This window comes from Phodopus roborovskii, unplaced genomic scaffold, assembly GCF_943737965.1.
Source record: "Phodopus roborovskii unplaced genomic scaffold, PHOROB, whole genome shotgun sequence".
In the NCBI taxonomy this organism is placed as follows: domain Eukaryota; kingdom Metazoa; phylum Chordata; class Mammalia; order Rodentia; family Cricetidae; genus Phodopus; species Phodopus roborovskii.
In genome coordinates, this window is record NW_026126585.1 from 4,724,160 (window position 1) to 4,741,742 (window position 17,583).

A 17,583-nucleotide genomic window follows, 5' to 3' on the forward strand; every position below is an offset into this window, starting at 1 on the left:
ACTGTCCTTCGCCTCCAGTGCTTAAAGTGTAAAATCTGAGCACTTTTTCCTGCAGCCCAAAGCCTTCTGTGTTAAACTGTGGAATGCTGTAATGCATGGTTTACATGGTATAGCTACCATTCCTTGTTTCACTGCAGACATCACCAATCAATTATAGCACTCCTTTCCCTGCTAGCCCAGGATGGAGCTTGTGAGTTCCTTTCAGTATGACAGAGCTGCCTGTTCCATCCTAAGCTTTGAGTTCTAGGTTCTGAGATGATGGAATGCACATTTACCTGGGACTTCTCTCCGCCCTTGTTGCATGGCAGACATTACTAATTGATTACAGCATTCTTCCCCCAGGGTGTGACTTCAGTTTTCTTCAGCACAACAGACTAGATAAATTCATAAGTCCTCTGTGGTAGGGTCTGGGATGCTAGGATTCATGACTCAAGTGAAGACTGGGTCATCACATATCATTTTTATTTTTATTATTATCAACAAAAAGGCTGGGATGCCTGAGGTGCCTTCTTACCATATCAAACCACGGCAGCTTTACAAAGGAAAACATTTAAGTGGGTGGCTTACAGTCAGAGGTTTAGTCCATTATCACCATGGTGGGACATGGTGGTGTGCAGGCAGACGTGGTGGCTGGTTCTCCCCTGCATCCCTCCGTCCCTACCCATTACAGAGCCCTCGTAGCTGGCATCCTCCCCCATCCCCAACTTCTCCAGGCCAAGGCTGAGCTGCCCTTCCCTAAATAATCAACCATTTTGGTTACCCGGCCTTTTATCTACTCTTTGGGCCTCCTGACTGCTCTCTCCTTAGCCCTTTCCCTCTGCCCACATGGCCCAGGGTCATGTGATGAGAGATGTCCTTCTGTAAATATGTTTCTCCTATTGGTTAATGAATAAAACACTTTTGGCCAATAGGAAAGCAAGATAGGCGGGACTAGGAGACAAGGAGGAGAGAGGAAGAAGTAGGGAGGAAATCCAAGATGGAGGACCAACAAGATAGAATGCTGGGCCCTCTCTCCGGTAAGATAAGACCACGTGGAAATACTTAGATTAATAGACATGGGTTAATATTTAAAACAGAGCTAGCCAATAAGAAATGGTAGTAACAGGCCAACAGCATTTTATCTAATACAGCGTCTCTGTGCGTTATTTGGGGCTGGCGCAGCTCTGGTACTAGGCAGGCAGGAAAACATGCTCGTAACAGTCATGGTCACTCTGAACTCTCCCAGATGTCCTGCCTCTGACTATACTCTCCCTTTTATCTACAATAAACTTTCTTCTCTACCATACCTAGGAGCAGTCATGTTCTTTTCTTTTTATTATTATTTTTCTCATTCCCACAGTCAACATGACTAATAATTGCAGCCCTTTTTTCCCTGGTAGTCCAGGATGTGGCTTTTGCGTTCCAGGCACATCTTGGGATCATGTCCTAACCGCAAGCTGTGCCCAATCTCCTTTTCCTTCTCCGTTCCCCTTACATCCAGCCATAGCACTGAAATGATCAAGAAGCATAGAATAAGTGGAGCAGAGCTAGCAGCTCAGGGCTACTGCCACACTCCTGGATTCTCACAGGGGACCCATCATTAAGGAGGCAAGAAACCAGAAAGCAGAGAATCCCACAGGAAAGGGCTCCGGTTGGGCGCTCTGGCTCAGGGACTTTGGGTAGCCCTCAAAGCCACTGAAATGGAGAGAGCTAGGGCCAGTCTCATCCACTGTTCCTGTCATACACCTGCCTGGGCTCCCCTTGCCTGAGACCTAGTTTTGTAGTACCTGTCACAGGGCCCAGTGCATCCTTATGGCTGACTGGGAGGCAGGAGAAAAGTCCAGCATCCAGGAGCTTGTTTGCCCCATGCTCTGAGATGTGAGCGGTCTCGCATGGGCCACGCCCTCAACCCCTGGCTCTGTTTGCCCCACCCCGCTCCTACCTGCAGAATTCCAGCTGCCAGTGTGCCTGTGCCTCACCTGCCCAAGCCTGCTTCCTTCTTGCACCCCCTCGATTGGTTTCCCCGTTCTTGCTGGTCTCTAATACCTTCCAGGCGGAGGCCACTGTCCTCATACCAGGTGGGTACCATGCATGGGAATGGAGGCCAGGCCCATGTGTGGACAGCATCCTGCAATCGAAACAGCCATCCTGACATGAGCAGAGCCGTGGCTCCATCCTTTCGTCTCCCCGCTGGGTGACCCGCCACTCATGCTGTCCCAGGAGACGACGAGGAAACGAAATTCGGCTCTGTTGTCTGAGTGAGGGACATGAAATCTCTTGGGTGTGTGTGAAACAAAGGTACACGCTCGGGGTGTGCCGCACACTCTCTACCGGTGTGTCTTTGAAGCCCTTGAAGGTGCTAACACTGAACCCTGAGAGAACTTGTTTTCAGGAAGCCACCGTCTGCTTCTGTGCTTCTTGTGCTTGCCTAGAAGACTCAGCTCCGTATGAGCAGTCTCCAGCCTTCCCTGGCACAGCCGCCACTGTTTGCCTGTGGTATGCAGTTGGCATATGCATTCTGTCTCTTTGGGATCCTGTCCCACTTGCTTGGTGACAAATTGCAGAAACCACTAAGGCCACATCAGAGGCCGGTGACCTGGCCCCTGGTGAGTCCGCTGCAGAGCTCTGGTGCCGTTTGATGGCTCTTTGGACGGCCCGCTAGTATATTCACCCGCAAGCCTGCCTGGTCTTCGGTTTCTTCTGTGTGGTCCTGCCTTCTATTTTGCCATCTGTCTTTGGACAAATGGCCGGCCACTCCCTGCTGTATGGCAGTGCTATCCCACACTCAAGTCAACTGTCCCTAACAAACATCTGAGAACCTGGTAGGTCCCGTTGTCCACCCTGGACCTCAGAACAATCCCGCACGAGACAAGCAGGGCAGAGAGGAGGCGCATTCATGTGTGTGCTATCAGGGAAGGCTCCCTGGAGGAGGAAGTGTTTTGTGGGAAAGCAGAGATTCCCTATGGCCATAGTGGACATGTCCCTTGCTGCCAGTCTCTATCCAGGACAAGTGTGCGTAGGCGGGCAGGGTGATGTTACATGCGGTCCACTACCCAGAGGTCAGCCATGGTGAAAACAGAACGTCACAGGCATTTTCAGACAGCATGCCTAAAGACAGCCATGACTTTGTGCTTGCCATCTAACCCCAGGGAAACTGGCCCCAGGAGCAGCCTAACCCCTAACCCTAACCCATCCCCGTTCTCAGCATGGAGGCTCCAACCTGCTCCCCTAGTCACAGTCAGAGGAATCGTGACAAATTGTAGACTCTCGGCTTCCAAGACTCAGAGGTGGCTGAGCACATTAATAAGAAATTGTGCTGGTGACAGTGCTTGGCTGCTTCTGAATGAAGTGTGGCCCCTCTGTACCACACCATAGCCCTCCTGTTGGTTTCCAGTCTGCAACTAAAGCCAACCTCATTAGCCTCCCTCCCCTGTGCTCACCCCTAATTATGCTCCAGCAGAGGTGGGGGGCACAGCCCTTATGGCCCAGGCAGCCGGGATCCTTAATAAAAAGCCATACTAATAATTACAAACAACCTATGAGGCTGTTTGCAGCCCTGCCATTCAACCTGGCTCAGAACCAGGACCCTAGGTCCTTCAGTGATGCCCCAGACTATATTCCAAGCATGCCACCCTGGCAGACAAGAGCAGTCCTGTTCCTACTTATTAGTGGGCATCTGCTAGGACCCTGTGAGTTCAACGACCTTGGAAAGGGAGACTGAGAGACGGTGCAGCTGGAAACCAAGCTCAGTTAGCTGTGACCTCTGATGGGGAAGTCAAGGACAAGTTACACCTTCGTACCTGGCCATCCTCCCTCCCAGTGTCCTTCCGGCCCCGTTGTGGTACCCAGCCCCGATCCTGTACTCTGGCTGCTTCCTCTGAATGCCTCTCCTCACAGCCAGGCAACACTTGGCTTTCCTGGGCCCCATGTTCCTCTCCAGTGCCAGCTAGTACCAAATGTCAGAGTCTTCTGCACCTCTGAGAGCATGGATCACTGCCTTGCGTTTCCTGTGGCCGGGCTATGCTAACTGAATATGAGCACTGCGAGCTGCCATCAGGACTACCAGGGATAACAGGCACTCACATCTTCCCATCTCCTCGTTGGATACAGAACCCTAACTCCAGGCTGAGCTACAACTGCTGGGCTTGAGGGTGGTCACCAATCTCTTCCTCCACAGACAGTTGCTCTCAGGCACTGCCCACCACACAGATGTGGCTAGGGCTGGGGGCTGGCTCAGTTGGTAAAGGACTGAGTTCAGGTCTCTAGCACTCTTGCTAAAGCCAGGCAAGAAGATGCAAATTTGTAACAGGCGCTCTTGTCTGCCAGGACGATCCTTAGGGGTTTTTGGTTCAGCCAGCCCAAGGGAATTAGAGAGCTCCAGGCCCTGTCACAAAGAAGTAAAGTAGAATGTCCCGAGATGGCTCGGTGGGTAAAAGTACTGGTCACTCAAGCCTGGCCTCAGAGTTTGATCAAAAATTCCTCCTCCAACAAGGCTACACCTCCTAATCCTTCCCAATCAGTTCCACCAGTGTGGTGGGGAGGGGCAAGCATTCAAATACACATGGAAGCCACTCTCATTCAAACCTCCACGCAGGCCGTACCGGACTGGAGTATAGTCACAACCCAATGACGTACAACTCGGAAGTGTGGAGGATTATGAGAAAGTCTGGCCTGGCTGGGAAGGTGCCACTACAAAGGGCTTCTGAAGTAAAAGCTGAAAGATAGGCAGTGTTATTGGGGGTGGGGGAGAAATGGAATTAAAGATTCAGGCAGGGGTAACTGGCTGGGCAAAGGCCCTGGGGCCAGCGCGAGACTGATAAAGTGATGGAGACACGTGGCATGGCGGTAGGAGAGCTGGGTGAGGGGGGGAGAGCTTTGCAGTGGTCACAGCGTGGCTTTTCAGGGGACTGCTGCTTGTTGTCCTGGGAGGAAGTGGAGGCGTGATTGCATTTGCTGGACATAGGGTTGGGGGCCATGGAAGAGAGAGGGTAGATACAGAGAAACCGGTCAAACACTTGATACTTGCCACCTCATCAAGGGAAATGGCTCGCAGAGGGGACCTCATCATGAGGGGAGAGTTCAACAGGACCTGGGTGGGTGGCAGGGGCTGCAGGAGGGTCTGTGATGGTGGGGGCAGCTCAAGGCAGAGGCTGGGTCCAGAGATGCTCTGGGGGCACACCACCCTAACCCCCACACTTTCAGCTCCCTCCTGCCTGCCTCTGACCTTCCAGGTCAGGGAAGAATTCCTGAGCGGTGCAGAGAGAACCACCCGTCCAAAGGATTCCAGAAACATTTCTTCCAGTTTTAAAAACACACATCTAAGAGACAGCCCTTTTAAAGCTAAGTGTGAATAACCACTGAACTAAGTAAGAAACTGCGGACAGAGCGTGAGATGTGAACGCTAAAGGAGATTAAACGAGCCAAAACATGATGGCTGCAAATGATAATGATGGGTCCCTCTCTACAGATTCTCTAGTCCCAAGTGGCGTCCCCGAGGAAAACACAGACCTATTTGGGTTCTTTCCAGTGCCCATCCTTGTTATCTGTGGTGCCTATCACACACTCCTTCCTGTCTCTGTGTGTGGTCTTTTTTTGGACCCTGCACACTGAAGTCACCCTGCAATGCATGGCTGGCTTCTGTCACGGAACACCATGTTTTGGGGAATCCCAGTAAGCAGCATGCATCCGTTTTAAATTCTTTGGGGCGACTAGGTGCTGCAGTGGGTGGAAGAGGCCACACAGACTGAGAAGTTGCAAGCGAAGCTAAAGGCAAAACAAGGATTTCTATTTGCCTGAAAAACAGATGTGCAAATCAGGAACACGGGTTTAGTTTCCAAAGTGAGTGTCCCACCCAGAAGACGGCGGTGAATCGGGTGTCCACATCTCCCACAAACCAGCCTGGCTGTGAAGTATGCACGTTCTTTGGGATGTCCAGGTCAAGAGGCAAACTGGCCACTGTAGCATTCACTTCTCAAACCTCTCTAAGTCTTCTTAGACTCTCAGATAACCTGTCTCTTCCCCACAAAGTAAGGGGAGCATCAGAGGGGCCTTGGGTCTGGGAAGACTCTGCAACCACTGAGCCCTGTTGGCCTTGGCAGCTCACCTCTCAAATGTCACTCACCTGCCTGCAAGGGTACAGCGAAGAGAGAATACAGAACGGACAGAACCAGGCTCAATGAGGAGGGACTGTCATTTGTAGACGCAGTTACTGTTGTAGCTCATGTAGTTGTGCACGCACAACTTCCAGCGGGGTTATTGCAAGCTGAAAGCAAGTCACACAAAGCTAAGCAACCACTCATCCTATGTCAACAGGCTGAGCAACCTGGTTGGTGCAGCGTGTTGTAGGGATGTTTCCCTTTGATGAAAGGGCTATCTACGGACTTGGGTCATTATCACCCCAGCATCTCAAGAGAGGATGAGAAAGAGCTAGACCCCCAATTACTGTTGGGTGTAGCAGCATCTTCCTGGTGAACCTGTAATGGTGGCCACAGGGGCGTGGCCTCTGGCGGGTGGAAGTGGAAGGAGGGAAGCGGAAGGCATGGTCTCACTTGAGCAGTCTCTTTCTCTTGGGTCAGTGGATCTGATGGGAAGGCCGAGAAGCACTCCTGTGGTTCATTATTATTATCCGTGTAAACACCCATTTACCATTTATCTTGGGTCTAGTGAAATCTTTATACCCTCGCCTTCAGTTGAGTGTAAATCTTCTATGCTATTATAAAGTCAAAAAGTGTGTGTGTTCGTGTGCAAATACACGTGGAGTGGAGGTGTTTTCCTCAATCATTCTCTGCCTTATTTGTGTGTGTGTGCATACGTACGTATGTATGTATATGCTCACATATGCATGTACATTTTTACATGTGGAAGCCAGAGGTCAACACTTCTTGTCTTCCTCAATCACTTTCTATTTTCTGCGTGCGCGCGCACGCGCGCGCGCGCGTGCGTGTGTGTGTGTGTGTGTGTGTGTGTGTGTGTGTGTGTAGACAGAGTTAGCCTGGGATGTCTTTCTAGATTATTCACCAGCTTATGGTATGTGTTTGTTTTGTTTTGCTTTGCTTTGTGAGGTAGGGTCTGACAGTGTGTCCTTGACTGGCCTGGAACTTGCTACGCAGACCAGACTGGCCTTATAGAGATCCTCCTGCCTTTGCCCCTTACTTAAGTTCTGGGATTCAAGCAATGTACTACCAAGCCCATTGATCTTACGTGTTCTGCTATGGGTCTTTCATGGCCCCTGGAACTCATCACTCTGCTGTGGGGTTACAGATGCACCGCCATGACTGGCCAGTGTTGACTGCCTTACAGCACTTGGCTCGTGACCCATGACTTTATGTGCTCCCAGTTGTATGTGTGTGTGTGTGTGTGTGTGGTGGGGGGGGGAGATGAGTGTGCATGCACACACACGGGTATCTGAACTCATGTCTTTATGCAAGAACTTCACCAGGCTGAGCCGTTTTCCCAGCCCCATGAAGTCAGTTGGACTATCATGAATTGGATGTCTGACTAGGGGGAGAAACTTGAGTAGTTTTAGGTTGGTTCTGAATTGGCTAGGGATCTGCAGGGGTTACATACACGTTAGGCAAGTGAGCAGCGAGCAGTTTACTTGGGCGAAATCCCTCAGCTTCTGCAGGCACAATAGGTTAGGATGTCACCCCCTCTGTGTTGCTTGGTGTCACTGTCGTCTCTTAAAGAGGTGCTGGGTCCTGACAGAAGACCTTAGTAAATGCCCACAGGCGCCTTTACTCCTGCCTGACTATCAGGTCTGTGGTGTGAGAGATCTTCATTTCCATGTTGCAGGATGAATTCCAAGAGAAAGATACAAGCTAAGCAGACTTGCTAACTAAACTCATGAACGCCTCCCGGGGGCTTTGCCCATACAGAGCTGTTCAGATATGTCACTAAAGGCGAAAGAGATGGCTCAGTGGGTAAAGTCACTTGCCACCAAGCGTGACAACCTGAGTGTGATCCCTGGGACCTGAATGATGAAAGAGGGGAGAACAGACTCCTGAAATGTTGTCCTCTGACCACACACACGTGTCCATGTTGTGTATGCGTGTATACACATGCATTCAAGTGCAGGCATGCACCCACAGTAAATAAAATTAAGAAGTTGTCATAAAATTGCTAAGTGTCAATTTATGAGCAAATGTTAAGAGCATCTCTGATCTGGGCCACCCGGGAGCCTGACTTCTACAGATCAGCACAATAAAACCCTGATCCTTAGGTCATCTGGGCCCTGTAGGACTAGTCAGGCACATGGTCACCATCAGCAAAAGAGCTGGGAGCCAGGAGTCCCCTCAGGCACCTGTTAAATGCTTCTTGGAGAGAGACTCATTTGGGACACACGCTAGCTGTGTGACATTGGACAAGCTACTTAACCTTTCCTTGCTTCGCGGAGGTGAGGGTGAGAAGTAAAATAGGAACGCAGCGCGTATCCTGAGAGTCAGAGAGAGAATTAGATAGCATAGCGTGTTGTTCCCAAAGTCTGGTGATGTAGGCTCACCCTCCCAGCCTCCTCCCCTCCGTGCGATACCTGGACACATCCATCAGCCGAGGCTCATCGTCACCAAGAGTTCTCAGCCTCAGTCCCGCCTGTGTGAGCAGAGCAAGGTCCGGGATGGTGGAGATGGACAGCATCCCCCTAACTGACAGTAACTCTGTCCCAGGAGCCCTCATGAAGGGCAGGCATTGACTTGAAGGGGAACGTGTCCTGCACATTGTCCTCGGAACCCCGAGGAAGCTGATGACATACTGGAGTGTGGACGTTAATGCAATCGTTGGATAATTCAATCACTTTATAGAAGTTGATCTGTCCTTTTTATTACAATTACTGTCGGCTGGGGTGTTTCGTTCCATCATTGAAAATAAACATCATTTATCATACTTGTAAAGATTAGCCCCCGACAGCTCCTGCTCTTGCTTTGCATAAATGTGTATTAATGCTGGCCCTGCCCGCAGTGCGAGGAGAAGTCTATAATTCACAAGACTGATTAGGACCTGTCACCGCTGCTTTAAGTAATGTCTTATCATGACTGATACTCCCAGACTAGAGAGCCGAGGCTAGGGAAGGAGGGGCTGCTCTGGGAGATTTATGGTGGCACCGGAATGAAAAACAAACCGGGGACGGTGGCATCTGTTTCCTCTGGGCTGAGCTGTGCCCACGCTGGGGCTTCCCTTTATCTTAAAGCCCTGGCCCCACATGCAAAGGGCTCCATGCAAGTGAAAGGTCTGTTCTCCCAATGGCCACTGATGGGTTCCCATGGGAGTCTTGCCAGCCCATGCATGGCCTCCTCTGAGACTCCATAGAGGTTCTGTCTCCCTGCCTCTGCTCTGTGGAAGCTATCTACTCAGCAATTATCTGTCAAGAGCCCCCAGGTGGGGCCCACAATGTTGTCACCCAGTAATCTCCAGCCTATGTCTCTTGGGCCCTTCCTCAATCTTCCCGAGAGTCCACTGATTTCCACCTCGTCCACCCTCTTTGTGTGTGTGTGTGTGTATGTGTGTATACATGCGTGTGTGTACATGTGTATGTGTGTGCACCTGTGTGTGCTCATGTGCGTGTGTGTGTGTGCAGGTGTGTGTGTTGCATGTGCATGCATGTACGGAATGTTGTGACCAGAGGAAGATATCATGTGTCTCCCTCAATTGATCTCCCTCTACCTGTATTCTAAGAATGTATTTCTTTTTATTATCTTTCATATTGGTTATGTGTGTAGGTATGTGCATATTCGTGCTGTTGCCGTGGAGGCCAGGAGAGACTGTCAGACCCCCTGGAGCTGGAGTGACAGGTGGCTGTGAGCTGCCTGGCATGGATGCTCTGCGAGAGCAACACACACTTTTAAACACCAAGCCCTCAGCCCTCCACCTAGTATCTTCGAGACGGAGTCTCTCACTGATACTCAAGCTTGCCAATGCAATTAGACCAGTTGCTCAGAAATCCTTAAGAATCTACCTGTCTCTGCCTGCCTTCCTGTTGCTAGGATCACAGGTGTGCCGCTGTGCCTGGCTTTCTTTACTGGGATTCTGGGGGATTACATTCAAGGCCTCATGCTTTCATGGAAAGCACTTTACTGGCTGAGCCATTTGTCTAGTCCCTGGTCCATCTTCCTGTCAGCCTTTGTCATCCTCCTGTCTGTCCTTGTCATCCCCCTGTCTGTCTGCCCTCCACATTATAGTGTAATGCTCTACACTCTGGTGATTTCCCTTACCTCACCTCGAAGGCAGTGTCAAAGTTTGCTGGGAGCTGAGTGCCATTGGGCTTTCTGGTTCTGCAGGTTCTGTCTGCACTTCCTGTCTCCTTCTGTTGCTAGACCCTTCGAATGCTCAACCTTGCTTACTGTTGTGGATTGAACACTTGGTCCCAGTTGGCTGTTTGGGAAGATCGTGAAACCTTTAAGAGGTGAACCCTCACTGGAGGAAGTGAGTGTGGGGGGGAGCCTTGAGGTTTTATAGTCCAGCCACTTCCTGCTCATTCTCTGCTCCCTGACTGTGATTACAATGTGACCGACTGTTCTGTGCTCCTGCCTCCATGCCTGCCCGCCATGGTGGACTGTATCCCTTTGAACTGTGAGCCACAATAAACCCTCCCTTACTTAAGTTGCCTCTAGGTATTTTGGTCACAGCAGCTAGAAAAGTAACTAATTTATCCCCTCCAGCTGGCTCCAGATTTCACAACCCCATCCTTGAGCTGGGTTGGCAATGGCCATTACAAACCAGAGTTTAAAAAGATGGTATAAGATCTGTTCTGTGTAAGAGAGTCCTAAGAGTAAAGAGAGGGAAGCAGAGGACGCTGGGATCTTCTAGGAGTGCCCAGGCTAACTATAAACCAAACCAAGCCAGATGATACCAACTTAGACTGATGACACAGTTGAATTAGACAAAGATGGCAGGAAGCAGGGTGTAGGAAGAAGGGCCAGGCCTCTACCTGAGCAGGGGCAAAGGTTTTGAGAGTTTGAAATGTCTCTTGGATGGGAGAGGTGCCACAGTTGGTGACAAAACTCTGACTTTGACACCCCAGAATCTCTGTAAAATAAATTAGGGGTAGCTTCATGTGTTTATAATTTTAATGCAAGGAAGATGGAGACAGGCATAGCCCTAGGGCTCACTCTCCAGCCAGCCTAGACAACGTGGTGCGTTCCAGGCCAACTAGAGACATAACAAGACGGATGGTATCTGAGGAATGATACCTGAGGTTGACCTCTGGCCTTTACACATTAGTGCATATATGTGTATTCACACATATATGAGCATATGTACATATACACATATATATTATTAGTGCATCCATGTTTTGTTATTTGTGGTTGGGTTAATGTCCTTTATTCACACAACTGTTTGTGTACTTATCCTAAAATGGCTGGCCTGTACTTCCAATAGTTGTCTTCCCAGGAAGGAGTCGCCATCCACAAGTGACAATTTATAATTAAATTAGTTAAAATTAAATGCAAACAAAATTTCAATTCTGCATTCTACTCAAACTATGTCAAGGTCTCAAAAGTTCCCATATTTGTCACCAAAGACTTAAGCATTCCCACCTTTCTAGAAAGTTTTGTTGGGTATCCCGTGGGCTGAGGGATGCTTAGAGAGCACAGAAGTACTGTGATAGGTCTGACCATCTTTTTGTTTGGAAGAATTTGGACTTTGGTATTTTGGGTTAGAAAAGCAGCAGAATTCTTTAAGCACTGCTGAATGAGCCAAACTAGTAGGAACATGGAAGACAGTAGTGCTGAATGCGATTTGAACTGGGAGGGGGGGGGGGATGAAGAGGTTTCAGAGTAGAAGAATTTTAGTATGTTTCCTAGAGATCATTCCCATGATATTCTGGTGAACAATGTGGCTACTATCCAAAGAATCTGCCTGAGCCTAAAGCGAAGAGATTTGGATTAATTCTGTTGGAAGAGGAAATCTCAAAACAACCTACAATAGACATGGGTGGTTGCTAGTGTTCATGCTTATAAAGATCTATAATGAAAAGGAGCGAGCTGAGCAAGGAGAAATGGAAAACATGCAATTTGAGGAGGAAAAGAGCACCAGGAAGTGGAGCTAAGTCCTGTGTTCGGGGAGATAAACAGATTAAGAAATAGAATAACATATGTTAATAGAGAGAACAGTGGTGACCTCGTGGCAAGATCCCACACAGCTAAGTTTCTAACTTGTGAAAAGAAATTAAAGAAAAGCTTAGAGCTGGGTGTGGTGGAACATGCCTTTAATCTCAGCACTTGGAAAGTGGAGGCCAGCCTGGTTTACAGAGCAAGTTCCAGAACAGTCAAGCTTATCCAGTGAAGGAAACCATGGAAAACAGGAAGCTGGTGAAGATGTAGTTGAACGGGGGTGGGGGAGTCCATGTTCCAGCCCCAGCAAGCAGCAGAACTTGGAAGCTTCAGCCACGTGGCTCTGGCTTTAGAATCAAGAAAAGAAGAAAGGGGATATGGAAAAGCCGCTGAGGTGAGGCATGTGTCGGGGGTGTCCCTCAATGGAAGCCTAGAGAGGTCATTTCAAGATTCTGTGAAGGTGAAGCTTGTATTGTCTTAGAGACCCCAAGATGTTGGAGATAGCAGAGTTGTGGGATCCCGACAATGAGAGATGCCGACAGGGAATGGAAGCAACCCAAGAGAAAAGAAGTTATGTTGCCGTCAACAAAGCTGAAAGGAGTTGGAGATCTGAGGAGTGCTTTGGCATCAGACACGAAGATGCAGTGTTTGGAGTTTGTGCGGCTGGGTTCGGTTTTGCTTTGGTCCAGTATTTCCTTACTATGCTCCTTCCCCCCATGTTTTAGAATGGTACTGTATATCCTGTGCCATTATATGTTGGAAGCATGGGATCTGTTTTTTGATTTTGATTTTATAGCTGACTACAATTAAGAGATTGCAAGAATCTCAGAAAAGACCTTGAACTTTGGACTTTAAAACGTTGTTGAGACCGTGATGGACTATGGGGAGTTTTGCAAGTAGACTAAATACTTTTCCCATTATGATATTGTTAAAGGTTTATGGTGGCCAGGGAATGGAATGTGGTAGTTTAAATGTAATTGGCCCCCATAAGCTCATGGGGGAGTGGCCATGTTATTGGGAGGCGTGGCCTTGTTAGAGTAGATGTGACCTTGTTGGAGGAAGTGTGTCACTGTGGGGGTGGGCTTTGAGGTCTCCTTTGCTCATGTTTCTCTCAGTGTGACACTCAGATCGCTTACTGTTGCCTGCGCAAGGTGTAGAATTCTTCAGTACCTTGTCTGCCTGCACGCCACCATGGCCCATCATGATGATAATGGGCTGAGCCTCTGAATTCTAAGCCATCCCCATTAAATGTTTTCTTTTATAAGAGTTGCCATGGCCATGGTGTCTCTTCACAGCAATAAAAACCCTAACTAAGACAGTGGCACACACCTGTAATTTCATCTCCAGGGAGGTGAGGTGGACACAGGAGCCCAGAAGGTCAAAGTCATCTTTCGCTGTACAGTAGGCACAAGGTCAACCAAGGTCACATACAACCCTGTCTCAAAAATAAGAGAATTAATTATGAAAATTTAAGTTGCAAAATACTAAGAATTAAGGCAACAACTTTGCATTTTGGGGAGGCCTGGTGTGCTTGTGAATCTAGGGACCAGCAGAGCCCTTTCAAAGCCCCTTAATATGGGGGAAGTTTGAGGGGATGGAAAGAAAGTTCTAGAGAACTCTAGAAAACCAGCCATGGGAGCTGGAGCTGGACTCCAGCCCTAATGGGCGTCTTTCATTCTCATTACCCCCATTAGTGCTTTATTGTATTAGTTATAGCTAATTTACATTTTACTGAAGCATTGAAAACAGATTGCAGATGTTTGGAAACAGATGTTATCCTAATGTTAAGGCAAGACCATGAATATTTATGATGGTTATTGCCTGGATCAAATTACCTCCCTTAAACAGGGAGGCAGGCATGTTCTGACAACATTGGCCCGCACCTGGGGAGGGGAGACAGGCGAGTATTGAAGAAGTTTTGGGCACACTTCAATTTTCCTTCATGAGGGATCTATTTTTTCCTTCTGCCTTCCAGGGAACAGAGGTTGGTTGTTACAAAATACATTTATGGATCACTGTGCAGCAGTTACTGGCCAGGTCCAGAGTCTCCAGCTGGCTTTTTCCATGCTCTCCTTGCAGAAGGCCCTGCCAAGCCTTCCTCTGACCTAAGCAGCTATGGATGCTGCCCAGGACAGAAGGGGGCGCTGGGTTTCTCCATGCCCACCTGCGGGGGAGACACCAGGAGAATACGACTCACCACCAAGAAGGGCTGGCTGTTCCTCCATCCCGTCCCTTCTCCCTCCCTCTCTTTCTCTCCTCCTTTTCTTCCTCTTCTTCCTTCCTTCCTCTCTTCTTCCCTCCCTCCCTCCCCCTCCCTCCCTCCTCTCTTCTTCCCTCCCTCCTCTCTGCTTCCCTCCCTCTCTTCTTCCCTCCCTCCCTCCCCCTCCCTCCCTCCTCTCTTCTCTCCCTCCCTCCCCCTCCCTCCCTCCTCTCTGCTTCCCTCCCTCTCTTCTTCCCTCCCTCTCTTCCTCCCTCCCTCCCCCTCCCTCCCTCCTCTCTTCTTCCCTCCCTCCCTCCTTTTTTTTTTTTTTGAGACAGTCTCCTGTAGCCCACACTGATCGGCTTCAGACTTACCATGCAACCAAGGATGCCCTTCTATTTCTGATCCTCCTGCCTGCACTTCTCAGTTGCTGGGGTTACCGGACCGGAGTGCACCATCAGGCATGGTTTATGCTGTGCTAGGGATAGGAGATTTGTGTGTGCAAATATTCTACTAGCTGGGTTAGACCCCCTAGCTTCCAAGAAGGGCTTTCTCCTCCTGCTATCCATGTTGAGAGGAGGCCAGCTATGGAGTGCTTCCTTTGCTGTCTTAGGAGACCCTACCTTGAATTTAGGCCCGGTGGGGAGGACTCTGCTGAGTAGAACAGGTAAAATGATGCTTGACTTAGGGCCTCAGAGTCCCCTTAACATTTTGGTCCCTGTCTTGTGACTTTTCCCGGGAAGATGTGAACAAACCCCTGCTGTCTCCAGGTGGGACCCTGAAGACAGACAAGAAGAAAATTCCATTCAAGTCCAGAGGAGCGAGCCAGTGAGGCTTTTGGCGATACTCACAGAACCCGGGGTGAGGGGTGCCTACGGGAGCATGGATGGCTCAAAAGTAGTCGTTTCACCCGAAGTCCAGCCAGCATGGGTGATGCCTCACAAAGGCTCTACCACAGAGCTCTACCTACAGGGCTTGCAGGCAGGTGAGAAAGTGCGTCCATCAGATTAGCCTGTAAGTAAGTCTGTGGTCATTCTCCTGACTAATGATTGGTGTGGGAGGACCCAGCCCACTGTGGGCGGTGCCCCCCCCCCCCCCCCCCCGTCTTGAGTTGTATATAAAAAAAAAAAAGCCTTCTGTGGTCTCTGTTCAGTTTCTTCTGCCTCCATGTTTCTGCCTTGAGTTCCTGCCCTGACTTCCCTCAGTGACCAACCTCAATCTGGGCATGTCAGCCCTTCCTTCCCTCCCTCCCTCCCTCTGAAGATGTATTTATTTTTATTTATGTGTATGTTTGTGTGCCTACATGAGTTTATGTGTGCCACAGGCATACAGGTGCCCTTGGAGGCCAGAGGAAATACAACCCCTGCCCCCCCGACTGGAGTTATAGACAGTTGTAAGCTGTCTGGAGTGGGTGCTGGGAACTGAACCCAGGTCCTCTGGAAGTCATCCCTCAAGCCCCAAGCCCTTTCTTACCTCCATTGTTCTTGGGCATAGTATTTACCACAGCAACAAAAAGCCAACTAGACCATTTCCTGAGTCCTTCCTCCACCACCACCAGTGTGGAATGTTTCCGTTCCTGGGAAACTGCTGTTCAACTGTCCCCTCCCCAAATATTTGCATTTATTTATTTATTTTTAGGGCACAGAGGAACGCTTTATTTAGTGAGGGCAAACATCATTCAGAAGACACCAGATGGGCAAGGTGCTGTGATAAGGGAGCCTAGGAGGGGCCGTATAGACATCTCCCAATGGGCAAGGCACCGGCTCGGGATATGGAAATGTCCTCAGCCACTTAGCACCATCCGGACGAGCTCTTCGTAGTTGATACAACCGTTGTTGTCCTCATGTCCAGCCACCAGCATCTCTACCTCTGTCATCTTCTCCCCCAGTGTGACGAGGACATGACGGATCTCTGCACCCATGATGGTGCCATTTCCTTCCTTGTCAAACACGCCAAGGCCTTCAACATAACCCTCGTAAGTCCCTGGTCCTCGTTCTTGGCCACCGTCTGCAGCATGGGCAGGAAGTGCTCAAAGTCCAGAACCTTCACGTTCATCTCACCACTCTGGGGTTCCCCAGGACCTTGAGCACCTCGGCGTTGGTAGGGTTCTGGCCCCCACACTGGCTGTACAGGATCTTGCCATCACCGGTTCGGTCAAACAACTGGAAAGCCTCCTTGAATTCTGCGGTCTGGTCCTCGGTGAAGTCACACATCTCGGCCGCTCTGCTCTGCAGGCCTTGCCCGGCAGTAATCAAATATTTGCATTTATTATCGCACCTGCTAGTATTCTTAGTGGGCTTGTCTGCCAGGAGCAGCAACTCAAAGGTAGGCTGGTACTGACTCTCATACTTCCTCCTCTGGTTCCCTGGCTCTTGGTGGATAGAGCCCGAGACATAACAAAATCTCCCAAGGGAACAAGCTGATGACTTTTATCTTCTGGGGCCATCTTCCTTGTGACTTACTCCAGGCTGACTTCTGGGCTAACTTTAGCAGGTATGTGCAACATTTTGATAGCACAACATGAATATTGTCATTTACAAAGGTCACAGCGAGAGAAATGAACCATCAAGCTATAAAATCAATCAATCAAGACTGGCCTGGGCTGACACACGCAAAAAAATTTGCAAAGTAACTTCATGATGTTTTAAGTAAGTTTACATCTTCATGTCGGACTCCATCCATAACTATCCTGGGGTACAAGAAGTCTATAGGCTGCAGGTTGGATGAGCCTGAAACGTAAGGACATTTAGCATTTGGGGGACAGATGCTGTGTGCCTGAGAAATCCACCAGTAGGCAGGCAGTTTTAGGAGCCAGCCGAGGGATAGGCATTAAGGGAAGGAGGATGGGCTAATGGGCAGCTGCTAGCTGTGCCTGAGGGTCCTCTCTAGCATCCACAGCATGCTCCACTCTGGCTTGGAACTGTCCCATCTCAGCACAGCCCTCCCAGATGGGTCCCAGTTCCCACAGAAGTGAAAGGTTGACTGAGTCACTCAGGACATAGAAATGTTTGTGTGCGTTGTTATGCTTTTGTTTGGGTACATACAGATAGCATGCATACGGAGACGAGAGGTCCATTGCAGATAACTTCACCAATCACTCTCCATTTTATTTTTTGAGGCACGATCTCTCATTGAACCTGGATCAGCCAGGCTGGCTAGCCAATGAGTCCCAGGGATCTGCCTGCCTTTGCCCACCCCACTCCACCCCCATCTTGCTTTTTACTGGGTTCTGAGGAGCTGACATCTGTCCTCTTGCTTGCAAAACATTTAGTTTACTGACTGAGCCATTTACCTGTTTCTGATTCATTCAGTTTTTATCCAGAGACTTCTAGGGTAGCTGGGGTTGGGCTGGGCACTGAG

The 17,583-nt window shown here is 49.5% G+C and overlaps 1 pseudogene; it reads right to left on the reverse strand.

The window, feature by feature from the left end:
- Positions 1 to 15,977: 15,977 nt before the first annotated feature.
- On the reverse strand, positions 15,978 to 16,469 carry LOC127236342 (myosin light polypeptide 6-like; annotated as a pseudogene).
- Positions 16,470 to 17,583: the final 1,114 nt, after the last annotated feature.